The 27,500-nt window shown below is 36.6% G+C and overlaps 18 non-coding genes across 18 annotated transcripts in view; all 18 read left to right on the forward strand.

Moving 5' to 3' along the window:
- The first annotated feature begins 1,301 nt into the window (after nucleotides 1–1,301).
- LOC136182147 (5S ribosomal RNA) lies at nucleotides 1,302–1,420 on the forward strand. Its single transcript, XR_010668465.1, has one exon. It is a non-coding gene; the product is annotated as a 5S ribosomal RNA (ribosomal RNA).
- Nucleotides 1,421–2,837: 1,417 nt separating this feature from the next.
- LOC136181988 (5S ribosomal RNA) lies at nucleotides 2,838–2,956 on the forward strand. The gene has a single exon (XR_010668306.1). It is a non-coding gene; the product is annotated as a 5S ribosomal RNA (ribosomal RNA).
- Nucleotides 2,957–4,373: 1,417 nt separating this feature from the next.
- On the forward strand, nucleotides 4,374–4,492 carry LOC136182159 (5S ribosomal RNA). The gene has a single exon (XR_010668477.1). It is a non-coding gene; the product is annotated as a 5S ribosomal RNA (ribosomal RNA).
- Nucleotides 4,493–5,909: 1,417 nt separating this feature from the next.
- On the forward strand, nucleotides 5,910–6,028 carry LOC136181989 (5S ribosomal RNA). Its single transcript, XR_010668307.1, has one exon. It is a non-coding gene; the product is annotated as a 5S ribosomal RNA (ribosomal RNA).
- A 1,417-nt stretch (nucleotides 6,029–7,445) lies between these two features.
- LOC136182170 (5S ribosomal RNA) lies at nucleotides 7,446–7,564 on the forward strand. The gene has a single exon (XR_010668488.1). It is a non-coding gene; the product is annotated as a 5S ribosomal RNA (ribosomal RNA).
- Nucleotides 7,565–8,981: 1,417 nt separating this feature from the next.
- On the forward strand, nucleotides 8,982–9,100 carry LOC136181990 (5S ribosomal RNA). The gene has a single exon (XR_010668308.1). It is a non-coding gene; the product is annotated as a 5S ribosomal RNA (ribosomal RNA).
- A 1,416-nt stretch (nucleotides 9,101–10,516) lies between these two features.
- On the forward strand, nucleotides 10,517–10,635 carry LOC136181991 (5S ribosomal RNA). The gene has a single exon (XR_010668309.1). It is a non-coding gene; the product is annotated as a 5S ribosomal RNA (ribosomal RNA).
- A 1,422-nt stretch (nucleotides 10,636–12,057) lies between these two features.
- LOC136182181 (5S ribosomal RNA) lies at nucleotides 12,058–12,176 on the forward strand. The gene has a single exon (XR_010668499.1). It is a non-coding gene; the product is annotated as a 5S ribosomal RNA (ribosomal RNA).
- Nucleotides 12,177–13,592: 1,416 nt separating this feature from the next.
- On the forward strand, nucleotides 13,593–13,711 carry LOC136181993 (5S ribosomal RNA). Its single transcript, XR_010668311.1, has one exon. It is a non-coding gene; the product is annotated as a 5S ribosomal RNA (ribosomal RNA).
- Nucleotides 13,712–15,128: 1,417 nt separating this feature from the next.
- On the forward strand, nucleotides 15,129–15,247 carry LOC136181378 (5S ribosomal RNA). Its single transcript, XR_010667727.1, has one exon. It is a non-coding gene; the product is annotated as a 5S ribosomal RNA (ribosomal RNA).
- A 1,423-nt stretch (nucleotides 15,248–16,670) lies between these two features.
- Nucleotides 16,671–16,789, forward strand: LOC136181994 (5S ribosomal RNA). Its single transcript, XR_010668312.1, has one exon. It is a non-coding gene; the product is annotated as a 5S ribosomal RNA (ribosomal RNA).
- Nucleotides 16,790–18,206: 1,417 nt separating this feature from the next.
- On the forward strand, nucleotides 18,207–18,325 carry LOC136181802 (5S ribosomal RNA). Its single transcript, XR_010668149.1, has one exon. It is a non-coding gene; the product is annotated as a 5S ribosomal RNA (ribosomal RNA).
- Nucleotides 18,326–19,742: 1,417 nt separating this feature from the next.
- On the forward strand, nucleotides 19,743–19,861 carry LOC136181619 (5S ribosomal RNA). The gene has a single exon (XR_010667966.1). It is a non-coding gene; the product is annotated as a 5S ribosomal RNA (ribosomal RNA).
- Nucleotides 19,862–21,284: 1,423 nt separating this feature from the next.
- LOC136181995 (5S ribosomal RNA) lies at nucleotides 21,285–21,403 on the forward strand. Its single transcript, XR_010668313.1, has one exon. It is a non-coding gene; the product is annotated as a 5S ribosomal RNA (ribosomal RNA).
- Nucleotides 21,404–22,821: 1,418 nt separating this feature from the next.
- Nucleotides 22,822–22,940, forward strand: LOC136181789 (5S ribosomal RNA). The gene has a single exon (XR_010668136.1). It is a non-coding gene; the product is annotated as a 5S ribosomal RNA (ribosomal RNA).
- Nucleotides 22,941–24,362: 1,422 nt separating this feature from the next.
- Nucleotides 24,363–24,481, forward strand: LOC136181605 (5S ribosomal RNA). Its single transcript, XR_010667952.1, has one exon. It is a non-coding gene; the product is annotated as a 5S ribosomal RNA (ribosomal RNA).
- A 1,417-nt stretch (nucleotides 24,482–25,898) lies between these two features.
- LOC136181474 (5S ribosomal RNA) lies at nucleotides 25,899–26,017 on the forward strand. The gene has a single exon (XR_010667821.1). It is a non-coding gene; the product is annotated as a 5S ribosomal RNA (ribosomal RNA).
- A 1,422-nt stretch (nucleotides 26,018–27,439) lies between these two features.
- The window catches only part of LOC136181996 (5S ribosomal RNA), a 119-nt gene continuing 58 nt past the window's right edge, over nucleotides 27,440–27,500 (forward strand). Inside the window, exon 1 of the ribosomal RNA XR_010668314.1 lies at nucleotides 27,440–27,500. This exon is cut by the window's right edge and continues 58 nt beyond it. This is a non-coding gene — a ribosomal RNA (5S ribosomal RNA).

Below are 27,500 nucleotides of genomic sequence, written 5' to 3' on the forward strand. Positions count from 1 at the left end.
TTTTTTGTTGCAATTTTCATCAATGTTTTCAGTAAGTATTAATACATATTACGCTCTCTGGAGGCTGTTTTCAAAGTTCAGTTTTACATTCAAAAAGTACATGTAGCCTACTTACGTAAGGACTACTGCATTAACATATTTTAATTACTTGTACTTAGGTTACTCTTTACTTCCCCACAACACTCTGGTAGCCATATTATACATTTGATTCAACTGGAAATATTCACCATCATTATAAATGTTTTCACATCAATAATAAACATTTACACCAAATCAGGAATTATTATAAATGATTACTATTAAGATTGAATTAAAAAAAAACCTGCAAACAAGTGATGCTTACTTATCAATCAATATTTTTTCAGAATCAATTGACGATTTTTCAGAAGTTGACCATTTTGCATCGTCACTTTTACTGTGGATTTATTAAGGTTTTCAATACTGCAAACTTGTGAACAGTGAACAGCAGAAATAAGTTTAAATGTTGCATTAAGGCACACAAGATTTAGGATTATTATAGTAGCCTAAGCAGTGATTGATTAAGATATAAGGGACAACTCGAAATTATGTTTTTATCACCACTTACTTGTTTTGAGGTAATCTTGAATGACAAATGAATAAATCAGCCATTGCAATGTTTCATGTAGAAATCATAACCCTGTGGGGCATACATATTTGATCCCCTCACATTCTCCATTGTAACTAATCATTAAAAAAAACAATCCTCCATTAGGAATCACAAAGGAACACTTACTAATTATATGAAAATTCATAATTATTACAATCAGTCCCTATATATGCTATAGATGATCCCCAATCAAAATTCAGTGTAAGCTACTTTGTAGGAAAGTAGAAGCAATGATAGACAAATAAAAAAAGAACTGCAGTGCATAGCAGGAGGTTACAGCGCCCCCTGCTGGCTGAAGCAGGTATTAAAAGCTTACAGCACCTGGGATTCCCAGGCGGTCTCCCATCCAAGTACTAACCAGGCCAGTTTTGAAAGAGGGAAGTTAATCTTCACGGAATCGGTTTGTTCAATGTGTTTATCAGACGTTTGAACGTTCAGTTTGCCCGCAAGTCGTGAAACAAGTCTTAAAAACAAGCTGCAAGTCTTTAGTTAACTCCCAGCGTCAAAGTATTGCTGAATCTAGTAAGATTAAGTGTAAGTCTATCCATAGGCCCACACGTTTGAGTAGAAAAGTAATAAAATCAACTAGGTCATAGTCACTTGCTCTAATTTTGGCGAGGTGTTACTTTAAACCTAAGTATGTATAAATAACCCTTTAACAACCTGTTCATTCGCTTACGGCCATACCACCCTGAACACGCCCGATCTCGTCCGATCTCGGAAGCTAAGCAGGGTAGGGCCTGGTTAGTACTTGGATGGGAGACCGCCTGGGAATACCAGGTGCTGTAAGCTTTTAATACCTCCTTTAGCCAGAAGAGGGCGCTGTTGCCTCACTAGTGGAGAAAGGACTGAGAGAAACAGGCCAGTGGAAAATGAAACATGATTTTATTTGGCAGTCTGTCCTCTTTTTTTTTGTTGCAATTTTCATCAATGTTTTCAGTGAGTATTAATACATATTACGCTCTCTGGAGGCTGTTTTCAAAGTTCAGTTTTACATTCAAAAAGTACATGTAGCCTACTTACGTAAGGACTACTGCATTAACATATTTTAATTACTTGTACTTAGGTTACTCTTTACTTCCCCACAACACTCTGGTAGCCATATTATACATTTGATTCAACTGGAAATATTCACCATCATTATAAATGTTTTCACATCAATAATAAACATTTACACCAAATCAGGAATTATTATAAATGATTACTATTAAGATTGAATTAAAAAAAAACCTGCAAACAAGTGATGCTTACTTATCAATCAATATTTTTTCAGAATCAATTGACGATTTTTCAGAAGTTGACCATTTTGCATCGTCACTTTTACTGTGGATTTATTAAGGTTTTCAATACTGCAAACTTGTGAACAGTGAACAGCAGAAATAAGTTTAAATGTTGCATTAAGGCACACAAGATTTAGGATTATTATAGTAGCCTAAGCAGTGATTGATTAAGATATAAGGGACAACTCGAAATTATGTTTTTATCACCACTTACTTGTTTTGAGGTAATCTTGAATGACAAATGAATAAATCAGCCATTGCAATGTTTCATGTAGAAATCATAACCCTGTGGGGCATACATATTTGATCCCCTCACATTCTCCATTGTAACTAATCATTAAAAAAAACAATCCTCCATTAGGAATCACAAAGGAACACTTACTAATTATATGAAAATTCATAATTATTACAATCAGTCCCTATATATGCTATAGATGATCCCCAATCAAAATTCAGTGTAAGCTACTTTGTAGGAAAGTAGAAGCAATGATAGACAAATAAAAAAAGAACTGCAGTGCATAGCAGGAGGTTACAGCGCCCCCTGCTGGCTGAAGCAGGTATTAAAAGCTTACAGCACCTGGGATTCCCAGGCGGTCTCCCATCCAAGTACTAACCAGGCCAGTTTTGAAAGAGGGAAGTTAATCTTCACGGAATCGGTTTGTTCAATGTGTTTATCAGACGTTTGAACGTTCAGTTTGCCCGCAAGTCGTGAAACAAGTCTTAAAAACAAGCTGCAAGTCTTTAGTTAACTCCCAGCGTCAAAGTATTGCTGAATCTAGTAAGATTAAGTGTAAGTCTATCCATAGGCCCACACGTTTGAGTAGAAAAGTAATAAAATCAACTAGGTCATAGTCACTTGCTCTAATTTTGGCGAGGTGTTACTTTAAACCTAAGTATGTATAAATAACCCTTTAACAACCTGTTCATTCGCTTACGGCCATACCACCCTGAACACGCCCGATCTCGTCCGATCTCGGAAGCTAAGCAGGGTCGGGCCTGGTTAGTACTTGGATGGGAGACCGCCTGGGAATACCAGGTGCTGTAAGCTTTTAATACCTCCTTTAGCCAGAAGAGGGCGCTGTTGCCTCACTAGTGGAGAAAGGACTGAGAGAAACAGGCCAGTGGAAAATGAAACATGATTTTATTTGGCAGTCTGTCCTCTTTTTTTTTGTTGCAATTTTCATCAATGTTTTCAGTGAGTATTAATACATATTACGCTCTCTGGAGGCTGTTTTCAAAGTTCAGTTTTACATTCAAAAAGTACATGTAGCCTACTTACGTAAGGACTACTGCATTAACATATTTTAATTACTTGTACTTAGGTTACTCTTTACTTCCCCACAACACTCTGGTAGCCATATTATACATTTGATTCAACTGGAAATATTCACCATCATTATAAATGTTTTCACATCAATAATAAACATTTACACCAAATCAGGAATTATTATAAATGATTACTATTAAGATTGAATTTAAAAAAAACCTGCAAACAAGTGATGCTTACTTATCAATCAATATTTTTTCAGAATCAATTGACGATTTTTCAGAAGTTGACCATTTTGCATCGTCACTTTTACTGTGGATTTATTAAGGTTTTCAATACTGCAAACTTGTGAACAGTGAACAGCAGAAATAAGTTTAAATGTTGCATTAAGGCACACAAGATTTAGGATTATTATAGTAGCCTAAGCAGTGATTGATTAAGATATAAGGGACAACTCGAAATTATGTTTTTATCACCACTTACTTGTTTTGAGGTAATCTTGAATGACAAATGAATAAATCAGCCATTGCAATGTTTCATGTAGAAATCATAACCCTGTGGGGCATACATATTTGATCCCCTCACATTCTCCATTGTAACTAATCATTAAAAAAAACAATCCTCCATTAGGAATCACAAAGGAACACTTACTAATTATATGAAAATTCATAATTATTACAATCAGTCCCTATATATGCTATAGATGATCCCCAATCAAAATTCAGTGTAAGCTACTTTGTAGGAAAGTAGAAGCAATGATAGACAAATAAAAAAAGAACTGCAGTGCATAGCAGGAGGTTACAGCGCCCCCTGCTGGCTGAAGCAGGTATTAAAAGCTTACAGCACCTGGGATTCCCAGGCGGTCTCCCATCCAAGTACTAACCAGGCCAGTTTTGAAAGAGGGAAGTTAATCTTCACGGAATCGGTTTGTTCAATGTGTTTATCAGACGTTTGAACGTTCAGTTTGCCCGCAAGTCGTGAAACAAGTCTTAAAAACAAGCTGCAAGTCTTTAGTTAACTCCCAGCGTCAAAGTATTGCTGAATCTAGTAAGATTAAGTGTAAGTCTATCCATAGGCCCACACGTTTGAGTAGAAAAGTAATAAAATCAACTAGGTCATAGTCACTTGCTCTAATTTTGGCGAGGTGTTACTTTAAACCTAAGTATGTATAAATAACCCTTTAACAACCTGTTCATTCGCTTACGGCCATACCACCCTGAACACGCCCGATCTCGTCCGATCTCGGAAGCTAAGCAGGGTAGGGCCTGGTTAGTACTTGGATGGGAGACCGCCTGGGAATACCAGGTGCTGTAAGCTTTTAATACCTCCTTTAGCCAGAAGAGGGCGCTGTTGCCTCACTAGTGGAGAAAGGACTGAGAGAAACAGGCCAGTGGAAAATGAAACATGATTTTATTTGGCAGTCTGTCCTCTTTTTTTTTGTTGCAATTTTCATCAATGTTTTCAGTGAGTATTAATACATATTACGCTCTCTGGAGGCTGTTTTCAAAGTTCAGTTTTACATTCAAAAAGTACATGTAGCCTACTTACGTAAGGACTACTGCATTAACATATTTTAATTACTTGTACTTAGGTTACTCTTTACTTCCCCACAACACTCTGGTAGCCATATTATACATTTGATTCAACTGGAAATATTCACCATCATTATAAATGTTTTCACATCAATAATAAACATTTACACCAAATCAGGAATTATTATAAATGATTACTATTAAGATTGAATTAAAAAAAAACCTGCAAACAAGTGATGCTTACTTATCAATCAATATTTTTTCAGAATCAATTGACGATTTTTCAGAAGTTGACCATTTTGCATCGTCACTTTTACTGTGGATTTATTAAGGTTTTCAATACTGCAAACTTGTGAACAGTGAACAGCAGAAATAAGTTTAAATGTTGCATTAAGGCACACAAGATTTAGGATTATTATAGTAGCCTAAGCAGTGATTGATTAAGATATAAGGGACAACTCGAAATTATGTTTTTATCACCACTTACTTGTTTTGAGGTAATCTTGAATGACAAATGAATAAATCAGCCATTGCAATGTTTCATGTAGAAATCATAACCCTGTGGGGCATACATATTTGATCCCCTCACATTCTCCATTGTAACTAATCATTAAAAAAAACAATCCTCCATTAGGAATCACAAAGGAACACTTACTAATTATATGAAAATTCATAATTATTACAATCAGTCCCTATATATGCTATAGATGATCCCCAATCAAAATTCAGTGTAAGCTACTTTGTAGGAAAGTAGAAGCAATGATAGACAAATAAAAAAAGAACTGCAGTGCATAGCAGGAGGTTACAGCGCCCCCTGCTGGCTGAAGCAGGTATTAAAAGCTTACAGCACCTGGGATTCCCAGGCGGTCTCCCATCCAAGTACTAACCAGGCCAGTTTTGAAAGAGGGAAGTTAATCTTCACGGAATCGGTTTGTTCAATGTGTTTATCAGACGTTTGAACGTTCAGTTTGCCCGCAAGTCGTGAAACAAGTCTTAAAAACAAGCTGCAAGTCTTTAGTTAACTCCCAGCGTCAAAGTATTGCTGAATCTAGTAAGATTAAGTGTAAGTCTATCCATAGGCCCACACGTTTGAGTAGAAAAGTAATAAAATCAACTAGGTCATAGTCACTTGCTCTAATTTTGGCGAGGTGTTACTTTAAACCTAAGTATGTATAAATAACCCTTTAACAACCTGTTCATTCGCTTACGGCCATACCACCCTGAACACGCCCGATCTCGTCCGATCTCGGAAGCTAAGCAGGGTCGGGCCTGGTTAGTACTTGGATGGGAGACCGCCTGGGAATACCAGGTGCTGTAAGCTTTTAATACCTCCTTTAGCCAGAAGAGGGCGCTGTTGCCTCACTAGTGGAGAAAGGACTGAGAGAAACAGGCCAGTGGAAAATGAAACATGATTTTATTTGGCAGTCTGTCCTCTTTTTTTTTGTTGCAATTTTCATCAATGTTTTCAGTGAGTATTAATACATATTACGCTCTCTGGAGGCTGTTTTCAAAGTTCAGTTTTACATTCAAAAAGTACATGTAGCCTACTTACGTAAGGACTACTGCATTAACATATTTTAATTACTTGTACTTAGGTTACTCTTTACTTCCCCACAACACTCTGGTAGCCATATTATACATTTGATTCAACTGGAAATATTCACCATCATTATAAATGTTTTCACATCAATAATAAACATTTACACCAAATCAGGAATTATTATAAATGATTACTATTAAGATTGAATTAAAAAAAAACCTGCAAACAAGTGATGCTTACTTATCAATCAATATTTTTTCAGAATCAATTGACGATTTTTCAGAAGTTGACCATTTTGCATCGTCACTTTTACTGTGGATTTATTAAGGTTTTCAATACTGCAAACTTGTGAACAGTGAACAGCAGAAATAAGTTTAAATGTTGCATTAAGGCACACAAGATTTAGGATTATTATAGTAGCCTAAGCAGTGATTGATTAAGATATAAGGGACAACTCGAAATTATGTTTTTATCACCACTTACTTGTTTTGAGGTAATCTTGAATGACAAATGAATAAATCAGCCATTGCAATGTTTCATGTAGAAATCATAACCCTGTGGGGCATACATATTTGATCCCCTCACATTCTCCATTGTAACTAATCATTAAAAAAAACAATCCTCCATTAGGAATCACAAAGGAACACTTACTAATTATATGAAAATTCATAATTATTACAATCAGTCCCTATATATGCTATAGATGATCCCCAATCAAAATTCAGTGTAAGCTACTTTGTAGGAAAGTAGAAGCAATGATAGACAAATAAAAAAAGAACTGCAGTGCATAGCAGGAGGTTACAGCGCCCCCTGCTGGCTGAAGCAGGTATTAAAAGCTTACAGCACCTGGGATTCCCAGGCGGTCTCCCATCCAAGTACTAACCAGGCCAGTTTTGAAAGAGGGAAGTTAATCTTCACGGAATCGGTTTGTTCAATGTGTTTATCAGACGTTTGAACGTTCAGTTTGCCCGCAAGTCGTGAAACAAGTCTTAAAAACAAGCTGCAAGTCTTTAGTTAACTCCCAGCGTCAAAGTATTGCTGAATCTAGTAAGATTAAGTGTAAGTCTATCCATAGGCCCACACGTTTGAGTAGAAAAGTAATAAAATCAACTAGGTCATAGTCACTTGCTCTAATTTTGGCGAGGTGTTACTTTAAACCTAAGTATGTATAAATAACCCTTTAACAACCTGTTCATTCGCTTACGGCCATACCACCCTGAACACGCCCGATCTCGTCCGATCTCGGAAGCTAAGCAGGGTAGGGCCTGGTTAGTACTTGGATGGGAGACCGCCTGGGAATACCAGGTGCTGTAAGCTTTTAATACCTCCTTTAGCCAGAAGAGGGCGCTGTTGCCTCACTAGTGGAGAAAGGACTGAGAGAAACAGGCCAGTGGAAAATGAAACATGATTTTATTTGGCAGTCTGTCCTCTTTTTTTTTGTTGCAATTTTCATCAATGTTTTCAGTGAGTATTAATACATATTACGCTCTCTGGAGGCTGTTTTCAAAGTTCAGTTTTACATTCAAAAAGTACATGTAGCCTACTTACGTAAGGACTACTGCATTAACATATTTTAATTACTTGTACTTAGGTTACTCTTTACTTCCCCACAACACTCTGGTAGCCATATTATACATTTGATTCAACTGGAAATATTCACCATCATTATAAATGTTTTCACATCAATAATAAACATTTACACCAAATCAGGAATTATTATAAATGATTACTATTAAGATTGAATTTAAAAAAAACCTGCAAACAAGTGATGCTTACTTATCAATCAATATTTTTTCAGAATCAATTGACGATTTTTCAGAAGTTGACCATTTTGCATCGTCACTTTTACTGTGGATTTATTAAGGTTTTCAATACTGCAAACTTGTGAACAGTGAACAGCAGAAATAAGTTTAAATGTTGCATTAAGGCACACAAGATTTAGGATTATTATAGTAGCCTAAGCAGTGATTGATTAAGATATAAGGGACAACTCGAAATTATGTTTTTATCACCACTTACTTGTTTTGAGGTAATCTTGAATGACAAATGAATAAATCAGCCATTGCAATGTTTCATGTAGAAATCATAACCCTGTGGGGCATACATATTTGATCCCCTCACATTCTCCATTGTAACTAATCATTAAAAAAAACAATCCTCCATTAGGAATCACAAAGGAACACTTACTAATTATATGAAAATTCATAATTATTACAATCAGTCCCTATATATGCTATAGATGATCCCCAATCAAAATTCAGTGTAAGCTACTTTGTAGGAAAGTAGAAGCAATGATAGACAAATAAAAAAAGAACTGCAGTGCATAGCAGGAGGTTACAGCGCCCCCTGCTGGCTGAAGCAGGTATTAAAAGCTTACAGCACCTGGGATTCCCAGGCGGTCTCCCATCCAAGTACTAACCAGGCCAGTTTTGAAAGAGGGAAGTTAATCTTCACGGAATCGGTTTGTTCAATGTGTTTATCAGACGTTTGAACGTTCAGGTTGCCCGCAAGTCGTGAAACAAGTCTTAAAAACAAGCTGCAAGTCTTTAGTTAACTCCCAGTGTCAAAGTATTGCTGAATCTAGTAAGATTAAGTGTAAGTCTATCCATAGGCCCACACGTTTGAGTAGAAAAGTAATAAAATCAACTAGGTCATAGTCACTTGCTCTAATTTTGGCGAGGTGTTACTTTAAACCTAAGTATGTATAAATAACCCTTTAACAACCTGTTCATTCGCTTACGGCCATACCACCCTGAACACGCCCGATCTCGTCCGATCTCGGAAGCTAAGCAGGGTCGGGCCTGGTTAGTACTTGGATGGGAGACCGCCTGGGAATACCAGGTGCTGTAAGCTTTTAATACCTCCTTTAGCCAGAAGAGGGCGCTGTTGCCTCACTAGTGGAGAAAGGACTGAGAGAAACAGGCCAGTGGAAAATGAAACATGATTTTATTTGGCAGTCTGTCCTCTTTTTTTTTGTTGCAATTTTCATCAATGTTTTCAGTGAGTATTAATACATATTACGCTCTCTGGAGGCTGTTTTCAAAATTCAGTTTTACATTCAAAAAGTACATGTAGCCTACTTACGTAAGGACTACTGCATTAACATATTTTAATTACTTGTACTTAGGTTACTCTTTACTTCCCCACAACACTCTGGTAGCCATATTATACATTTGATTCAACTGGAAATATTCACCATCATTATAAATGTTTTCACATCAATAATAAACATTTACACCAAATCAGGAATTATTATAAATGATTACTATTAAGATTGAATTTAAAAAAAACCTGCAAACAAGTGATGCTTACTTATCAATCAATATTTTTTCAGAATCAATTGACGATTTTTCAGAAGTTGACCATTTTGCATCGTCACTTTTACTGTGGATTTATTAAGGTTTTCAATACTGCAAACTTGTGAACAGTGAACAGCAGAAATAAGTTTAAATGTTGCATTAAGGCACACAAGATTTAGGATTATTATAGTAGCCTAAGCAGTGATTGATTAAGATACAAGGGACAACTCGAAATTATGTTTTTATCACCACTTACTTGTTTTGAGGTAATCTTGAATGACAAATGAATAAATCAGCCATTGCAATGTTTCATGTAGAAATCATAACCCTGTGGGGCATACATATTTGATCCCCTCACATTCTCCATTGTAACTAATCATTAAAAAAACAATCCTCCATTAGGAATCACAAAGGAACACTTACTAATTATATGAAAATTCATAATTATTACAATCAGTCCCTATATATGCTATAGATGATCCCCAATCAAAATTCAGTGTAAGCTACTTTGTAGGAAAGTAGAAGCAATGATAGACAAATAAAAAAAGAACTGCAGTGCATAGCAGGAGGTTACAGCGCCCCCTGCTGGCTGAAGCAGGTATTAAAAGCTTACAGCACCTGGGATTCCCAGGCGGTCTCCCATCCAAGTACTAACCAGGCCAGTTTTGAAAGAGGGAAGTTAATCTTCACGGAATCGGTTTGTTCAATGTGTTTATCAGACGTTTGAACGTTCAGTTTGCCCGCAAGTCGTGAAACAAGTCTTAAAAACAAGCTGCAAGTCTTTAGTTAACTCCCAGCGTCAAAGTATTGCTGAATCTAGTAAGATTAAGTGTAAGTCTATCCATAGGCCCACACGTTTGAGTAGAAAAGTAATAAAATCAACTAGGTCATAGTCACTTGCTCTAATTTTGGCGAGGTGTTACTTTAAACCTAAGTATGTATAAATAACCCTTTAACAACCTGTTCATTCGCTTACGGCCATACCACCCTGAACACGCCCGATCTCGTCCGATCTCGGAAGCTAAGCAGGGTCGGGCCTGGTTAGTACTTGGATGGGAGACCGCCTGGGAATACCAGGTGCTGTAAGCTTTTAATACCTCCTTTAGCCAGAAGAGGGCGCTGTTGCCTCACTAGTGGAGAAAGGACTGAGAGAAACAGGCCAGTGGAAAATGAAACATGATTTTATTTGGCAGTCTGTCCTCTCTTTTTTTTTTGTTGTTGCAATTTTCATCAATGTTTTCAGTGAGTATTAATACATATTACGCTCTCTGGAGGCTGTTTTCAAAGTTCAGTTTTACATTCAAAAAGTACATGTAGCCTACTTAAGTAAGGACTACTGCATTAACATATTTTAATTACTTGTACTTAGGTTACTCTTTACTTCCCCACAACACTCTGGTAGCCATATTATACATTTGATTCAACTGGAAATATTCACCATCATTATAAATGTTTTCACATCAATAATAAACATTTACACCAAATCAGGAATTATTATAAATGATTACTATTAAGATTGAATTTAAAAAAAACCTGCAAACAAGTGATGCTTACTTATCAATCAATATTTTTTCAGAATCAATTGACGATTTTTCAGAAGTTGACCATTTTGCATCGTCACTTTTACTGTGGATTTATTAAGGTTTTCAATACTGCAAACTTGTGAACAGTGAACAGCAGAAATAAGTTTAAATGTTGCATTAAGGCACACAAGATTTAGGATTATTATAGTAGCCTAAGCAGTGATTGATTAAGATACAAGGGACAACTCGAAATTATGTTTTTATCACCACTTACTTGTTTTGAGGTAATCTTGAATGACAAATGAATAAATCAGCCATTGCAATGTTTCATGTAGAAATCATAACCCTGTGGGGCATACATATTTGATCCCCTCACATTCTCCATTGTAACTAATCATTAAAAAAACAATCCTCCATTAGGAATCACAAAGGAACACTTACTAATTATATGAAAATTCATAATTATTACAATCAGTCCCTATATATGCTATAGATGATCCCCAATCAAAATTCAGTGTAAGCTACTTTGTAGGAAAGTAGAAGCAATGATAGACAAATAAAAAAAGAACTGCAGTGCATAGCAGGAGGTTACAGCGCCCCCTGCTGGCTGAAGCAGGTATTAAAAGCTTACAGCACCTGGGATTCCCAGGCGGTCTCCCATCCAAGTACTAACCAGGCCAGTTTTGAAAGAGGGAAGTTAATCTTCACGGAATCGGTTTGTTCAATGTGTTTATCAGACGTTTGAACGTTCAGTTTGCCCGCAAGTCGTGAAACAAGTCTTAAAAACAAGCTGCAAGTCTTTAGTTAACTCCCAGCGTCAAAGTATTGCTGAATCTAGTAAGATTAAGTGTAAGTCTATCCATAGGCCCACACGTTTGAGTAGAAAAGTAATAAAATCAACTAGGTCATAGTCACTTGCTCTAATTTTGGCGAGGTGTTACTTTAAACCTAAGTATGTATAAATAACCCTTTAACAACCTGTTCATTCGCTTACGGCCATACCACCCTGAACACGCCCGATCTCGTCCGATCTCGGAAGCTAAGCAGGGTAGGGCCTGGTTAGTACTTGGATGGGAGACCGCCTGGGAATACCAGGTGCTGTAAGCTTTTAATACCTCCTTTAGCCAGAAGAGGGCGCTGTTGCCTCACTAGTGGAGAAAGGACTGAGAGAAACAGGCCAGTGGAAAATGAAACATGATTTTATTTGGCAGTCTGTCCTCTTTTTTTTTGTTGCAATTTTCATCAATGTTTTCAGTGAGTATTAATACATATTACGCTCTCTGGAGGCTGTTTTCAAAGTTCAGTTTTACATTCAAAAAGTACATGTAGCCTACTTACGTAAGGACTACTGCATTAACATATTTTAATTACTTGTACTTAGGTTACTCTTTACTTCCCCACAACACTCTGGTAGCCATATTATACATTTGATTCAACTGGAAATATTCACCATCATTATAAATGTTTTCACATCAATAATAAACATTTACACCAAATCAGGAATTATTATAAATGATTACTATTAAGATTGAATTTAAAAAAAACCTGCAAACAAGTGATGCTTACTTATCAATCAATATTTTTTCAGAATCAATTGACGATTTTTCAGAAGTTGACCATTTTGCATCGTCACTTTTACTGTGGATTTATTAAGGTTTTCAATACTGCAAACTTGTGAACAGTGAACAGCAGAAATAAGTTTAAATGTTGCATTAAGGCACACAAGATTTAGGATTATTATAGTAGCCTAAGCAGTGATTGATTAAGATACAAGGGACAACTCGAAATTATGTTTTTATCACCACTTACTTGTTTTGAGGTAATCTTGAATGACAAATGAATAAATCAGCCATTGCAATGTTTCATGTAGAAATCATAACCCTGTGGGGCATACATATTTGATCCCCTCACATTCTCCATTGTAACTAATCATTAAAAAAACAATCCTCCATTAGGAATCACAAAGGAACACTTACTAATTATATGAAAATTCATAATTATTACAATCAGTCCCTATATATGCTATAGATGATCCCCAATCAAAATTCAGTGTAAGCTACTTTGTAGGAAAGTAGAAGCAATGATAGACAAATAAAAAAAGAACTGCAGTGCATAGCAGGAGGTTACAGCGCCCCCTGCTGGCTGAAGCAGGTATTAAAAGCTTACAGCACCTGGGATTCCCAGGCGGTCTCCCATCCAAGTACTAACCAGGCCCGTTTTGAAAGAGGGAAGTTAATCTTCACGGAATCGGTTTGTTCAATGTGTTTATCAGACGTTTGAACGTTCAGTTTGCCCGCAAGTCGTGAAACAAGTCTTAAAAACAAGCTGCAAGTCTTTAGTTAACTCCCAGCGTCAAAGTATTGCTGAATCTAGTAAGATTAAGTGTAAGTCTATCCATAGGCCCACACGTTTGAGTAGAAAAGTAATAAAATCAACTAGGTCATAGTCACTTGCTCTAATTTTGGCGAGGTGTTACTTTAAACCTAAGTATGTATAAATAACCCTTTAACAACCTGTTCATTCGCTTACGGCCATACCACCCTGAACACGCCCGATCTCGTCCGATCTCGGAAGCTAAGCAGGGTCGGGCCTGGTTAGTACTTGGATGGGAGACCGCCTGGGAATACCAGGTGCTGTAAGCTTTTAATACCTCCTTTAGCCAGAAGAGGGCGCTGTTGCCTCACTAGTGGAGAAAGGACTGAGAGAAACAGGCCAGTGGAAAATGAAACATGATTTTATTTGGCAGTCTGTCCTCTTTTTTTTTGTTGCAATTTTCATCAATGTTTTCAGTGAGTATTAATACATATTACGCTCTCTGGAGGCTGTTTTCAAAGTTCAGTTTTACATTCAAAAAGTACATGTAGCCTACTTACGTAAGGACTACTGCATTAACATATTTTAATTACTTGTACTTAGGTTACTCTTTACTTCCCCACAACACTCTGGTAGCCATATTATACATTTGATTCAACTGGAAATATTCACCATCATTATAAATGTTTTCACATCAATAATAAACATTTACACCAAATCAGGAATTATTATAAATGATTACTATTAAGATTGAATTTAAAAAAAACCTGCAAACAAGTGATGCTTACTTATCAATCAATATTTTTTCAGAATCAATTGACGATTTTTCAGAAGTTGACCATTTTGCATCGTCACTTTTACTGTGGATTTATTAAGGTTTTCAATACTGCAAACTTGTGAACAGTGAACAGCAGAAATAAGTTTAAATGTTGCATTAAGGCACACAAGATTTAGGATTATTATAGTAGCCTAAGCAGTGATTGATTAAGATATAAGGGACAACTCGAAATTATGTTTTTATCACCACTTACTTGTTTTGAGGTAATCTTGAATGACAAATGAATAAATCAGCCATTGCAATGTTTCATGTAGAAATCATAACCCTGTGGGGCATACATATTTGATCCCCTCACATTCTCCATTGTAACTAATCATTAAAAAAAACAATCCTCCATTAGGAATCACAAAGGAACACTTACTAATTATATGAAAATTCATAATTATTACAATCAGTCCCTATATATGCTATAGATGATCCCCAATCAAAATTCAGTGTAAGCTACTTTGTAGGAAAGTAGAAGCAATGATAGACAAATAAAAAAAGAACTGCAGTGCATAGCAGGAGGTTACAGCGCCCCCTGCTGGCTGAAGCAGGTATTAAAAGCTTACAGCACCTGGGATTCCCAGGCGGTCTCCCATCCAAGTACTAACCAGGCCAGTTTTGAAAGAGGGAAGTTAATCTTCACGGAATCGGTTTGTTCAATGTGTTTATCAGACGTTTGAACGTTCAGTTTGCCCGCAAGTCGTGAAACAAGTCTTAAAAACAAGCTGCAAGTCTTTAGTTAACTCCCAGCGTCAAAGTATTGCTGAATCTAGTAAGATTAAGTGTAAGTCTATCCATAGGCCCACACGTTTGAGTAGAAAAGTAATAAAATCAACTAGGTCATAGTCACTTGCTCTAATTTTGGCGAGGTGTTACTTTAAACCTAAGTATGTATAAATAACCCTTTAACAACCTGTTTATTCGCTTATGGCCATACCACCCTGAACACGCCCGATCTCGTCCGATCTCGGAAGCTAAGCAGGGTCGGGCCTGGTTAGTACTTGGATGGGAGACCGCCTGGGAATACCAGGTGCTGTAAGCTTTTAATACCTCCTTTAGCCAGAAGAGGGCGCTGTTGCCTCACTAGTGGAGAAAGGACTGAGAGAAACAGGCCAGTGGAAAATGAAACATGATTTTATTTGGCAGTCTGTCCTCTCTTTTTTTTTTGTTGTTGCAATTTTCATCAATGTTTTCAGTGAGTATTAATACATATTACGCTCTCTGGAGGCTGTTTTCAAAGTTCAGTTTTACATTCAAAAAGTACATGTAGCCTACTTAAGTAAGGACTACTGCATTAACATATTTTAATTACTTGTACTTAGGTTACTCTTTACTTCCCCACAACACTCTGGTAGCCATATTATACATTTGATTCAACTGGAAATATTCACCATCATTATAAATGTTTTCACATCAATAATAAACATTTACACCAAATCAGGAATTATTATAAATGATTACTATTAAGATTGAATTTAAAAAAAACCTGCAAACAAGTGATGCTTACTTATCAATCAATATTTTTTCAGAATCAATTGACGATTTTTCAGAAGTTGACCATTTTGCATCGTCACTTTTACTGTGGATTTATTAAGGTTTTCAATACTGCAAACTTGTGAACAGTGAACAGCAGAAATAAGTTTAAATGTTGCATTAAGGCACACAAGATTTAGGATTATTATAGTAGCCTAAGCAGTGATTGATTAAGATACAAGGGACAACTCGAAATTATGTTTTTATCACCACTTACTTGTTTTGAGGTAATCTTGAATGACAAATGAATAAATCAGCCATTGCAATGTTTCATGTAGAAATCATAACCCTGTGGGGCATACATATTTGATCCCCTCACATTCTCCATTGTAACTAATCATTAAAAAAACAATCCTCCATTAGGAATCAGAAAAGGAACACTTACTAATTATATGAAAATTCATAATTATTACAATCAGTCCCTATATATGCTATAGATGATCCCCAATCAAAATTCAGTGTAAGCTACTTTGTAGGAAAGTAGAAGCAATGATAGACAAATAAAAAAAGAACTGCAGTGCATAGCAGGAGGTTACAGCGCCCCCTGCTGGCTGAAGCAGGTATTAAAAGCTTACAGCACCTGGGATTCCCAGGCGGTCTCCCATCCAAGTACTAACCAGGCCAGTTTTGAAAGAGGGAAGTTAATCTTCACGGAATCGGTTTGTTCAATGTGTTTATCAGACGTTTGAACGTTCAGTTTGCCCGCAAGTCGTGAAACAAGTCTTAAAAACAAGCTGCAAGTCTTTAGTTAACTCCCAGCGTCAAAGTATTGCTGAATCTAGTAAGATTAAGTGTAAGTCTATCCATAGGCCCACACGTTTGAGTAGAAAAGTAATAAAATCAACTAGGTCATAGTCACTTGCTCTAATTTTGGCGAGGTGTTACTTTAAACCTAAGTATGTATAAATAACCCTTTAACAACCTGTTCATTCGCTTACGGCCATACCACCCTGAACACGCCCGATCTCGTCCGATCTCGGAAGCTAAGCAGGGTCGGGCCTGGTTAGTACTTGGATGGGAGACCGCCTGGGAATACCAGGTGCTGTAAGCTTTTAATACCTCCTTTAGCCAGAAGAGGGCGCTGTTGCCTCACTAGTGGAGAAAGGACTGAGAGAAACAGGCCAGTGGAAAATGAAACATGATTTTATTTGGCAGTCTGTCCTCTTTTTTTTTGTTGCAATTTTCATCAATGTTTTCAGTGAGTATTAATACATATTACGCTCTCTGGAGGCTGTTTTCAAAATTCAGTTTTACATTCAAAAAGTACATGTAGCCTACTTACGTAAGGACTACTGCATTAACATATTTTAATTACTTGTACTTAGGTTACTCTTTACTTCCCCACAACACTCTGGTAGCCATATTATACATTTGATTCAACTGGAAATATTCACCATCATTATAAATGTTTTCACATCAATAATAAACATTTACACCAAATCAGGAATTATTATAAATGATTACTATTAAGATTGAATTAAAAAAAAACCTGCAAACAAGTGATGCTTACTTATCAATCAATATTTTTTCAGAATCAATTGACGATTTTTCAGAAGTTGACCATTTTGCATCGTCACTTTTACTGTGGATTTATTAAGGTTTTCAATACTGCAAACTTGTGAACAGTGAACAGCAGAAATAAGTTTAAATGTTGCATTAAGGCACACAAGATTTAGGATTATTATAGTAGCCTAAGCAGTGATTGATTAAGATATAAGGGACAACTCGAAATTATGTTTTTATCACCACTTACTTGTTTTGAGGTAATCTTGAATGACAAATGAATAAATCAGCCATTGCAATGTTTCATGTAGAAATCATAACCCTGTGGGGCATACATATTTGATCCCCTCACATTCTCCATTGTAACTAATCATTAAAAAAAACAATCCTCCATTAGGAATCACAAAGGAACACTTACTAATTATATGAAAATTCATAATTATTACAATCAGTCCCTATATATGCTATAGATGATCCCCAATCAAAATTCAGTGTAAGCTACTTTGTAGGAAAGTAGAAGCAATGATAAACAAATAAAAAAAGAACTGCAGTGCATAGCAGGAGGTTACAGCGCCCCCTGCTGGCTGAAGCAGGTATTAAAAGCTTACAGCACCTGGGATTCCCAGGCGGTCTCCCATCCAAGTACTAACCAGGCCAGTTTTGAAAGAGGGAAGTTAATCTTCACGGAATCGGTTTGTTCAATGTGTTTATCAGACGTTTGAACGTTCAGTTTGCCCGCAAGTCGTGAAACAAGTCTTAAAAACAAGCTGCAAGTCTTTAGTTAACTCCCAGCGTCAAAGTATTGCTGAATCTAGTAAGATTAAGTGTAAGTCTATCCATAGGCCCACACGTTTGAGTAGAAAAGTAATAAAATCAACTAGGTCATAGTCACTTGCTCTAATTTTGGCGAGGTGTTACTTTAAACCTAAGTATGTATAAATAACCCTTTAACAACCTGTTCATTCGCTTACGGCCATACCACCCTGAACATGCCCGATCTCGTCCGATCTCGGAAGCTAAGCAGGGTCGGGCCTGGTTAGTACTTGGATGGGAGACAGCCTGGGAATACCAGGTGCTGTAAGCTTTTAATACCTCCTTTAGCCAGAAGAGGGCGCTGTTGCCTCACTAGTGGAGAAAGGACTGAGAGAAACAGGCCAGTGGAAAATGAAACATGATTTTATTTGGCAGTCTGTCCTCTTTTTTTTTGTTGCAATTTTCATCAATGTTTTCAGTGAGTATTAATACATATTACGCTCTCTGGAGGCTGTTTTCAAAGTTCAGTTTTACATTCAAAAAGTACATGTAGCCTACTTACGTAAGGACTACTGCATTAACATATTTTAATTACTTGTACTTAGGTTACTCTTTACTTCCCCACAACACTCTGGTAGCCATATTATACATTTGATTCAACTGGAAATATTCACCATCATTATAAATGTTTTCACATCAATAATAAACATTTACACCAAATCAGGAATTATTATAAATGATTACTATTAAGATTGAATTTAAAAAAAACCTGCAAACAAGTGATGCTTACTTATCAATCAATATTTTTTCAGAATCAATTGACGATTTTTCAGAAGTTGACCATTTTGCATCGTCACTTTTACTGTGGATTTATTAAGGTTTTCAATACTGCAAACTTGTGAACAGTGAACAGCAGAAATAAGTTTAAATGTTGCATTAAGGCACACAAGATTTAGGATTATTATAGTAGCCTAAGCAGTGATTGATTAAGATATAAGGGACAACTCGAAATTATGTTTTTATCACCACTTACTTGTTTTGAGGTAATCTTGAATGACAAATGAATAAATCAGCCATTGCAATGTTTCATGTAGAAATCATAACCCTGTGGGGCATACATATTTGATCCCCTCACATTCTCCATTGTAACTAATCATTAAAAAAAACAATCCTCCATTAGGAATCACAAAGGAACACTTACTAATTATATGAAAATTCATAATTATTACAATCAGTCCCTATATATGCTATAGATGATCCCCAATCAAAATTCAGTGTAAGCTACTTTGTAGGAAAGTAGAAGCAATTATAGACAAATAAAAAAAGAACTGCAGTGCATAGCAGGAGGTTACAGCGCCTCCTGCTGGCTGAAGCAGGTATTAAAAGCTTACAGCACCTGGGATTCCCAGGCGGTCTCCCATCCAAGTACTAACCAGGCCAGTTTTGAAAGAGGGAAGTTAATCTTCACGGAATCGGTTTGTTCAATGTGTTTATCAGACGTTTGAACGTTCAGTTTGCCCGCAAGTCGTGAAACAAGTCTTAAAAACAAGCTGCAAGTCTTTAGTTAACTCCCAGCGTCAAAGTATTGCTGAATCTAGTAAGATTAAGTGTAAGTCTATCCATAGGCCCACACTTTTGAGTAGAAAAGTAATAAAATCAACTAGGTCATAGTCACTTGCTCTAATTTTGGCGAGGTGTTACTTTAAACCTAAGTATGTATAAATAACCCTTTAACAACATGTTCCTTCGCTTACGGCCATACCACCCTGAACACGCCCGATCTTGTCCGATCTCGGAAGCTAAGCAGGGTCGGGCCTGGTTAGTACTTGGATGGGAGACCGCCTGGGAATACCAGGTGCTGTAAGCTTTTAATACCTCCTTTAGCCAGAAGAGGGCGCTGTTGCCTCACTAGTGGAGAAAGGACTGAGAGAAACAGGCCAGTGGAAAATGAAACATGATTTTATTTGGCAGTCTGTCCTCTCTTTTTTTTTTGTTGTTGCAATTTTCATCAATGTTTTCAGTGAGTATTAATACATATTACGCTCTCTGGAGGCTGTTTTCAAAGTTCAGTTTTACATTCAAAAAGTACATGTAGCCTACTTAAGTAAGGACTACTGCATTAACATATTTTAATTACTTGTACTTAGGTTACTCTTTACTTCCCCACAACACTCTGGTAGCCATATTATACATTTGATTCAACTGGAAATATTCACCATCATTATAAATGTTTTCACATCAATAATAAACATTTACACCAAATCAGGAATTATTATAAATGATTACTATTAAGATTGAATTTAAAAAAAACCTGCAAACAAGTGATGCTTACTTATCAATCAATATTTTTTCAGAATCAATTGACGATTTTTCAGAAGTTGACCATTTTGCATCGTCACTTTTACTGTGGATTTATTAAGGTTTTCAATACTGCAAACTTGTGAACAGTGAACAGCAGAAATAAGTTTAAATGTTGCATTAAGGCACACAAGATTTAGGATTATTATAGTAGCCTAAGCAGTGATTGATTAAGATACAAGGGACAACTCGAAATTATGTTTTTATCACCACTTACTTGTTTTGAGGTAATCTTGAATGACAAATGAATAAATCAGCCATTGCAATGTTTCATGTAGAAATCATAACCCTGTGGGGCATACATATTTGATCCCCTCACATTCTCCATTGTAACTAATCATTAAAAAAACAATCCTCCATTAGGAATCAGAAAAGGAACACTTACTAATTATATGAAAATTCATAATTATTACAATCAGTCCCTATATATGCTATAGATGATCCCCAATCAAAATTCAGTGTAAGCTACTTTGTAGGAAAGTAGAAGCAATGATAGACAAATAAAAAAAGAACTGCAGTGCATAGCAGGAGGTTACAGCGCCCCCTGCTGGCTGAAGCAGGTATTAAAAGCTTACAGCACCTGGGATTCCCAGGCGGTCTCCCATCCAAGTACTAACCAGGCCAGTTTTGAAAGAGGGAAGTTAATCTTCACGGAATCGGTTTGTTCAATGTGTTTATCAGACGTTTGAACGTTCAGTTTGCCCGCAAGTCGTGAAACAAGTCTTAAAAACAAGCTGCAAGTCTTTAGTTAACTCCCAGCGTCAAAGTATTGCTGAATCTAGTAAGATTAAGTGTAAGTCTATCCATAGGCCCACACGTTTGAGTAGAAAAGTAATAAAATCAACTAGGTCATAGTCACTTGCTCTAATTTTGGCGAGGTGTTACTTTAAACCTAAGTATGTATAAATAACCCTTTAACAACCTGTTTATTCGCTTACGGCCATACCACCCTGAACACGCCCGATCTCGTCCGATCTCGGAAGCTAAGCAGGGTCGGGCCTGGTTAGTACTTGGATGGGAGACCGCCTGGGAATACCAGGTGCTGTAAGCTTTTAATACCTCCTTTAGCCAGAAGAGGGCGCTGTTGCCTCACTAGTGGAGAAAGGACTGAGAGAAACAGGCCAGTGGAAAATGAAACATGATTTTATTTGGCAGTCTGTCCTCTTTTTTTGTTGTTGCAATTTTCATCAATGTTTTCAGTGAGTATTAATACATATTACGCTCTCTGGAGGCTGTTTTCAAAGTTCAGTTTTACATTCAAAAAGTACATGTAGCCTACTTACGTAAGGACTACTGCATTAACATATTTTAATTACTTGTACTTAGGTTACTCTTTACTTCCCCACAACACTCTGGTAGCCATATTATACATTTGATTCAACTGGAAATATTCACCATCATTATAAATGTTTTCACATCAATAATAAACATTTACACCAAATCAGGAATTATTATAAATGATTACTATTAAGATTGAATTAAAAAAAAACCTGCAAACAAGTGATGCTTACTTATCAATCAATATTTTTTCAGAATCAATTGACGATTTTTCAGAAGTTGACCATTTTGCATCGTCACTTTTACTGTGGATTTATTAAGGTTTTCAATACTGCAAACTTGTGAACAGTGAACAGCAGAAATAAGTTTAAATGTTGCATTAAGGCACACAAGATTTAGGATTATTATAGTAGCCTAAGCAGTGATTGATTAAGATATAAGGGACAACTCGAAATTATGTTTTTATCACCACTTACTTGTTTTGAGGTAATCTTGAATGACAAATGAATAAATCAGCCATTGCAATGTTTCATGTAGAAATCATAACCCTGTGGGGCATACATATTTGATCCCCTCACATTCTCCATTGTAACTAATCATTAAAAAAAACAATCCTCCATTAGGAATCACAAAGGAACACTTACTAATTATATGAAAATTCATAATTATTACAATCAGTCCCTATATATGCTATAGATGATCCCCAATCAAAATTCAGTGTAAGCTACTTTGTAGGAAAGTAGAAGCAATGATAGACAAATAAAAAAAGAACTGCAGTGCATAGCAGGAGGTTACAGCGCCCCCTGCTGGCTGAAGCAGGTATTAAAAGCTTACAGCACCTGGGATTCCCAGGCGGTCTCCCATCCAAGTACTAACCAGGCCCGTTTTGAAAGAGGGAAGTTAATCTTCACGGAATCGGTTTGTTCAATGTGTTTATCAGACGTTTGAACGTTCAGTTTGCCCGCAAGTCGTGAAACAAGTCTTAAAAACAAGCTGCAAGTCTTTAGTTAACTCCCAGCGTCAAAGTATTGCTGAATCTAGTAAGATTAAGTGTAAGTCTATCCATAGGCCCACACGTTTGAGTAGAAAAGTAATAAAATCAACTAGGTCATAGTCACTTGCTCTAATTTTGGCGAGGTGTTACTTTAAACCTAAGTATGTATAAATAACCCTTTAACAACCTGTTCATTCACTTACGGCCATACCACCCTGAACACGCCCAATCTCGTCCGATCTCGGAAGCTAAGCAGGGTCGGGCCTGGTTAGTACTTGGATGGGAGACCGCCTGGGAATACCAGGTGCTGTAAGCTTTTAATACCTCCTTTAGCCAGAAGAGGGCGCTGTTGCCTCACTAGTGGAGAAAGGACTGAGAGAAACAGGCCAGTGGAAAATGAAACATGATTTTATTTGGCAGTCTGTCCTCTCTTTTTTTGTTGTTGTTGCAATTTTCATCAATGTTTTCAGTGAGTATTAATACATATTACGCTCTCTGGAGGCTGTTTTCAAAGTTCAGTTTTACATTCAAAAAGTACATGTAGCCTACTTAAGTAAGGACTACTGCATTAACATATTTTAATTACTTGTACTTAGGTTACTCTTTACTTCCCCACAACACTCTGGTAGCCATATTATACATTTGATTCAACTGGAAATATTCACCATCATTATAAATGTTTTCACATCAATAATAAACATTTACACCAAATCAGGAATTATTATAAATGATTACTATTAAGATTGAATTTAAAAAAAACCTGCAAACAAGTGATGCTTACTTATCAATCAATATTTTTTCAGAATCAATTGACGATTTTTCAGAAGTTGACCATTTTGCATCGTCACTTTTACTGTGGATTTATTAAGGTTTTCAATACTGCAAACTTGTGAACAGTGAACAGCAGAAATAAGTTTAAATGTTGCATTAAGGCACACAAGATTTAGGATTATTATAGTAGCCTAAGCAGTGATTGATTAAGATACAAGGGACAACTCGAAATTATGTTTTTATCACCACTTACTTGTTTTGAGGTAATCTTGAATGACAAATGAATAAATCAGCCATTGCAATGTTTCATGTAGAAATCATAACCCTGTGGGGCATACATATTTGATCCCCTCACATTCTCCATTGTAACTAATCATTAAAAAAACAATCCTCCATTAGGAATCACAAAGGAACACTTACTAATTATATGAAAATTCATAATTATTACAATCAGTCCCTATATATGCTATAGATGATCCCCAATCAAAATTCAGTGTAAGCTACTTTGTAGGAAAGTAGAAGCAATGATAGACAAATAAAAAAAGAACTGCAGTGCATAGCAGGAGGTTACAGCGCCCCCTGCTGGCTGAAGCAGGTATTAAAAGCTTACAGCACCTGGGATTCCCAGGCGGTCTCCCATCCAAGTACTAACCAGGCCAGTTTTGAAAGAGGGAAGTTAATCTTCACGGAATCGGTTTGTTCAATGTGTTTATCAGACGTTTGAACGTTCAGTTTGCCCGCAAGTCGTGAAACAAGTCTTAAAAACAAGCTGCAAGTCTTTAGTTAACTCCCAGCGTCAAAGTATTGCTGAATCTAGTAAGATTAAGTGTAAGTCTATCCATAGGCCCACACGTTTGAGTAGAAAAGTAATAAAATCAACTAGGTCATAGTCACTTGCTCTAATTTTGGCGAGGTGTTACTTTAAACCTAAGTATGTATAAATAACCCTTTAACAACCTGTTCATTCGCTTACGGCCATACCACCCTGAACACGCCCGATCTCGTCCGATCTCGGAAGCTAAGCAGAGTCGGGCCTGGTTAGTACTTGGATGGGAGACCGCCTGGGAATACCAGGTGCTGTAAGCTTTTAATACCTCCTTTAGCCAGAAGAGGGCGCTGTTGCCTCACTAGTGGAGAAAGGACTGAGAGAAACAGGCCAGTGGAAAATGAAACATGATTTTATTTGGCAGTCTGTCCTCTTTTTTTTTGTTGCAATTTTCATCAATGTTTTCAGTGAGTATTAATACATATTACGCTCTCTGGAGGCTGTTTTCAAAATTCAGTTTTACATTCAAAAAGTACATGTAGCCTACTTACGTAAGGACTACTGCATTAACATATTTTAATTACTTGTACTTAGGTTACTCTTTACTTCCCCACAACACTCTGGTAGCCATATTATACATTTGATTCAACTGGAAATATTCACCATCATTATAAATGTTTTCACATCAATAATAAACATTTACACCAAATCAGGAATTATTATAAATGATTACTATTAAGATTGAATTAAAAAAAAACCTGCAAACAAGTGATGCTTACTTATCAATCAATATTTTTTCAGAATCAATTGACGATTTTTCAGAAGTTGACCATTTTGCATCGTCACTTTTACTGTGGATTTATTAAGGTTTTCAATACTGCAAACTTGTGAACAGTGAACAGCAGAAATAAGTTTAAATGTTGCATTAAGGCACACAAGATTTAGGATTATTATAGTAGCCTAAGCAGTGATTGATTAAGATATAAGGGACAACTCGAAATTATGTTTTTATCACCACTTACTTGTTTTGAGGTAATCTTGAATGACAAATGAATAAATCAGCCATTGCAATGTTTCATGTAGAAATCATAACCCTGTGGGGCATACATATTTGATCCCCTCACATTCTCCATTGTAACTAATCATTAAAAAAAACAATCCTCCATTAGGAATCACAAAGGAACACTTACTAATTATATGAAAATTCATAATTATTACAATCAGTCCCTATATATGCTATAGATGATCCCCAATCAAAATTCAGTGTAAGCTACTTTGTAGGAAAGTAGAAGCAATGATAGACAAATAAAAAAAGAACTGCAGTGCATAGCAGGAGGTTACAGCGCCCCCTGCTGGCTGAAGCAGGTATTAAAAGCTTACAGCACCTGGGATTCCCAGGCGGTCTCCCATCCAAGTACTAACCAGGCCAGTTTTGAAAGAGGGAAGTTAATCTTCACGGAATCGGTTTGTTCAATGTGTTTATCAGACGTTTGAACGTTCAGTTTGCCCGCAAGTCGTGAAACAAGTCTTAAAAACAAGCTGCAAGTCTTTAGTTAACTCCCAGCGTCAAAGTATTGCTGAATCTAGTAAGATTAAGTGTAAGTCTATCCATAGGCCCACACGTTTGAGTAGAAAAGTAATAAAATCAACTAGGTCATAGTCACTTGCTCTAATTTTGGCGAGGTGTTACTTTAAACCTAAGTATGTATAAATAACCCTTTAACAACCTGTTCATTCACTTACGGCCATACCACCCTGAACACGCCCGATCTCGTCCGATCTCGGAAGCTAAGCAGGGTCGGGCCTGGTTAGTACTTGGATGGGAGACCGCCTGGGAATACCAGGTGCTGTAAGCTTTTAATACCTCCTTTAGCCAGAAGAGGGCGCTGTTGCCTCACTAGTGGAGAAAGGACTGAGAGAAACAGGCCAGTGGAAAATGAAACATGATTTTATTTGGCAGTCTGTCCTCTCTTTTTTTGTTGTTGTTGCAATTTTCATCAATGTTTTCAGTGAGTATTAATACATATTACGCTCTCTGGAGGCTGTTTTCAAAGTTCAGTTTTACATTCAAAAAGTACATGTAGCCTACTTAAGTAAGGACTACTGCATTAACATATTTTAATTACTTGTACTTAGGTTACTCTTTACTTCCCCACAACACTCTGGTAGCCATATTATACATTTGATTCAACTGGAAATATTCACCATCATTATAAATGTTTTCACATCAATAATAAACATTTACACCAAATCAGGAATTATTATAAATGATTACTATTAAGATTGAATTTAAAAAAAACCTGCAAACAAGTGATGCTTACTTATCAATCAATATTTTTTCAGAATCAATTGACGATTTTTCAGAAGTTGACCATTTTGCATCGTCACTTTTACTGTGGATTTATTAAGGTTTTCAATACTGCAAACTTGTGAACAGTGAACAGCAGAAATAAGTTTAAATGTTGCATTAAGGCACACAAGATTTAGGATTATTATAGTAGCCTAAGCAGTGATTGATTAAGATACAAGGGACAACTCGAAATTATGTTTTTATCACCACTTACTTGTTTTGAGGTAATCTTGAATGACAAATGAATAAATCAGCCATTGCAATGTTTCATGTAGAAATCATAACCCTGTGGGGCATACATATTTGATCCCCTCACATTCTCCATTGTAACTAATCATTAAAAAAACAATCCTCCATTAGGAATCACAAAGGAACACTTACTAATTATATGAAAATTCATAATTATTACAATCAGTCCCTATATATGCTATAGATGATCCCCAATCAAAATTCAGTGTAAGCTACTTTGTAGGAAAGTAGAAGCAATGATAGACAAATAAAAAAAGAACTGCAGTGCATAGCAGGAGGTTACAGCGCCCCCTGCTGGCTGAAGCAGGTATTAAAAGCTTACAGCACCTGGGATTCCCAGGCGGTCTCCCATCCAAGTACTAACCAGGCCAGTTTTGAAAGAGGGAAGTTAATCTTCACGGAATCGGTTTGTTCAATGTGTTTATCAGACGTTTGAACGTTCAGTTTGCCCGCAAGTCGTGAAACAAGTCTTAAAAACAAGCTGCAAGTCTTTAGTTAACTCCCAGCGTCAAAGTATTGCTGAATCTAGTAAGATTAAGTGTAAGTCTATCCATAGGCCCACACGTTTGAGTAGAAAAGTAATAAAATCAACTAGGTCATAGTCACTTGCTCTAATTTTGGCGAGGTGTTACTTTAAACCTAAGTATGTATAAATAACCCTTTAACAACCTGTTCATTCGCTTACGGCCATACCACCCTGAACACGCCCGATCTCGTCCGATCTCGGAAGCTAAGCAGGG

The sequence above is a fragment of the Labrus bergylta genome, chromosome 13 (genome assembly GCF_963930695.1).
Source record: "Labrus bergylta chromosome 13, fLabBer1.1, whole genome shotgun sequence".
Taxonomy (NCBI): Eukaryota; Metazoa; Chordata; class Actinopteri; order Labriformes; family Labridae; genus Labrus; species Labrus bergylta.